The sequence below is a fragment of the Felis catus genome, chromosome B1, assembly GCF_018350175.1.
Source record: "Felis catus isolate Fca126 chromosome B1, F.catus_Fca126_mat1.0, whole genome shotgun sequence".
NCBI classification, from domain to species: domain Eukaryota; kingdom Metazoa; phylum Chordata; class Mammalia; order Carnivora; family Felidae; genus Felis; species Felis catus.
Window position 1 is genome coordinate 34,340,705 of NC_058371.1, and position 3,946 is coordinate 34,344,650.

Here is a 3,946-nt window from a genome sequence, read left to right on the forward strand (position 1 = left end):
GAGCCCCCCGTCAGTTTCTGCGCTGACAGTGAGGAGGCTTGCTTGGGATTCTCTCTCTCCTTCTCTCTCTGCCTCTCCCCTGCTTATGCTTTCTCTCTCTCTCTCTCTCTCTCTGTCTCTCAATATAAGTAAATAAACTTTTAAAAAATTTTTAAATAAAAAATAAATATGAATAATGCAATCTCTAATGAGGTTAGGGTTGCAAACCAGGTCCTTCGTGCTCACCTTTTCAGTCCCTGAGTCACCACTTCCTGGTCACTGTATCTCCCATGCATCCTCATTTTCTCCATACTCATACTAGTCTAAAACTACTTGGAATGCCCTAAAATTGCCATGCTCTTTCCATGGCATGCTGGATCTTCTTTTTCAAAAACCCTCCTCTACTTGGCCACTTGGCACTTATCCTTTACGACTGTTGAGATATCACTTCTTCTTTTTTTTTTTTTAAGTTCATTTATTTTGAGAGAGAGAGAGAGAGAGAGTGTGTGTGTGTGTGTGTGTGTGTGTGTGTGAAAGCAGGGCAGGGGCAGAGAGAGAGGGAGAGAGGGAATCTCAAGCAGGCTTTGTGCAATCAGAGCAGAGCCCGACGTGGGGCTCGAACCCATGAACTGTGAGATCACGACCTGAGCTGAAACCAAGAGTCTGACGCTTAACCGACTGAGGCACCCAGGCGCCCCAAGATGTCACTTCTGAGAAATCTTCCCTGTCCATCCTCCAAGGAGGTGTCAGATGCTCCCTCTAATTATCTCATATGGATCCCGTAAAACTTATGTTGGGTACTGTGAATGTCTATTTGTCTCTTCTACAGCTCTTGATGGTGTATCCTTACAGACTCCCATTCAGTATTGTTCCCCTAGCAGCTAGCATTGCGCCTGACATATAGGAATATATGAAATGAATAAAGTGCCTTTAAACTATTTCCTACCCCTCTGCTTCCACTGTGGCTCTCTCATGAAGGCTGCTGGGCCCTTCCATCCCACTTTATACCCCAACATTCTCATCCATGTTTAAAGGTGAAAACACAAATTTCTTAGAGCGAGTCAAGATGCTCACAAACCAGACCCAAGTTTGGACCTTCTGCCCACCATTTCCCAACACAAATCATCAACCTTACCTTAGACATGCTGATCCCAACTGTTCCCCAAACACACCTCATGCTTTCCTGACTCCTCCTCTTTTTAGCTCATTTTTTCCTTCCTCAAACTCCTCTGACATCCTATTTGTTGGTCCAGTTCCTCTGCATCCTTCAAGGACTAGCTGAGTGCCTAATTCTTCTAATGCCTTCTTACCCTCTTGCTCTTTTCAATTCTTCTTTCGGTTTATATTGGTGCCACTTGTTAGTTACTTAGCTCACACAGACACACACATGTGCACACACAGACATGTACACTAATTTAAAATAAAGGCATCATGTCTAGTGTCTGTTCGCTATATTACGAGCTCATTCATTCATCCCATGGCATGGGATGGACCCATGGGATAGACCCCAGGGATACAGATTTCAAATAAGACATGGACCCTCTCTTCAAAGAATTCAGTCTGGTGTTTAAAAAAATACATACAATGAGACAATTGCAGTACAAAGTGAGAAATAAGTAATGAAGGAAATTGAAGAAGATATAAAGAAATGGAAGAACATTCCACGCTCATGGATTGGAAGAATAAGTATTGTCAAAATGTCAATACTACCCAAAGCTATCTACACATTCAATGCAATCCCAATCAAAATTGCACCAGCATTCTTCTCGAAGCTAGAACAAGCAATCCTAAAATTCATATGGAACCACAAAAGGCCCCAAATAGCCAAAGTAATTTTGAAGAAGAAGACCAAAGCGGGAGGCATCACAACCCCAGACTTTAGCCTCTACTACAAAGCTGTAATCATCAAGACAGCATGGTATTGGCACAAAAACAGACACATAGACCAATGGAATAGAATAGAAACCCCAGAACTAGACCCACAAACGTATGGCCAACTCATCTTTGACAAAGCAGGAAAGAATATCCAATGGAAAAAGACAGTCTCTTTAACAAATGGTGCTGGGAGAACTGGACAGCAACATGCAGAAGATTGAAACTAGACCACTTTCTCACACCATTCACAAAAATAAACTCAAAATGGATAAAGGACCTGAATGTGAGACAGGAAACCATCAAAACCCTAGAGGAGAAAGCAGGAAAAGACCTCTCTGACCTCAGCCGTAGCAATTTCTTATTTGACACATCCCCAAAGGCAAGGGAATTAAAAGCAAAAATGAACTACTGGGACCTTATGAAGATAAAAAGCTTCTGCACAGCAAAGGAAACAACCAACAAAACTAAGAGGCAACCAATGTAATGGGAAAAGATATTTGCAAATGACAAATCAGACAAAGGGCTAGTATCCAAAATCTATAAAGAGCTCACCAAACTCCACACCCAAAAAACAAATAACCAGGGAAGAAAGGGGCAGAAAACATGAATAGACACTTCCCTAAAGAAGACATCCGGATTGCCAACAGGCACATGAAAAGATGCTCAACGTCGCTCCTAATCAGGGAAATACAAATTAAAACCACACTCAGATATCACCTCACGCCAGTCAGAGTGGCCAAAATGAACAAATCAGGAGACTATAGATGCTGGAGAGGATGTGGAGAAATGGGAACCCTCTTGCACTGTTGGTGGGAATGCAAATTGGTGCAGCCACTCTGGAAAACAGTGTGGAGGTTCCTCAAAAAATTAAAAATAGACCTACCCTATGACCCAGCAATAGCACTGCTAGGCATTTACCCAAGGGATACAGGAGTACTGATGCATAGGGCCACTTGTACCCCAATGTTTATAGCAGCACTCTCAACAATAGCCAAATTATGGAAAGAGCCTAAATGTCCATCCACTGATGAATGGATAAAGAAATTGTGGTTTATATACACAATGGAGTACTACGTGGCAATGAGAAAGAATGAAATATGGCCCTTTGTAAAAACATGGATGGAACTGGAGAGTGTGATGCTAAGTGAAATAAGCCATACAGAGAAAGACAGATACCATATGGTTTCACTCTTATGTGGATCCTGAGAAACTTAACAGAAACCCATAGGGGAGGGGAAGGAAAAAAAAAAAAGAGGTTAGAGTGGGAGAGAGCCAAAGCATAAGAGACTCTTAAAAACTGAGAACAAACTGAGGGTTGATGGGGGGTGGGAGGGAGAGGAGGGTGGGTGATGGGTATTGAGAAGGGCACCTTTTGGGATGAGCACTGGGTGTTGTATGGAAACCAATTTGACAATAAACTTCATATATTGAAAAAAAAGTGAGAAATAAGCAAACCCATAAAAAAACTCTATGGCAACTCAAAGCGTGATAGTGGATGATGGATAGATGGAGAGGTGAATAGACACATACACAAATTCTTTGGAAAGTATCTCTGTTAATGAGAGAGAGGATGAGAGAGAGAGAGAGAGAGAGAGAGAGAGAGAGAATCTGATAAACAATAAAATTAAACGAACTTCTGCTAAGGAGAGAAGAAAAAAGAAATAGCCACAAGGAAGCAAACAACTCAGGACTCCGACCTCCAGTTTTTTTCTTTAGTGGCAGTCTCCAGAGATCTACTTTTCCTTCCCCGATATGTTTCCCTCCTTCCTAGTCTTCTCCAGACAACATCCACTCTGAAATATCAGGTAAATGAATACCTCTATTCCCTGCATTTATGGACATCGACTCATGGACTCTATGTACCAGTTTCTCACATTTTCCTTTAATCACTCTCGTTTTACCAGTCCACTGAAACCCAAGGTCGTCACTGTCAAAAGCTGTCATGGTTACCATGGTTCTACTTCAAGTTAATTCCAAGAGCTCAAGAAAAACAAACTGCATGGAAGGAAGCCCACCAGCCGCTTTTGTAAAACTGTGCTTCGATTCCCAGAGGTTGGTCTCTCCGAAGGAGGCGCCTCACACGGGATCCTTG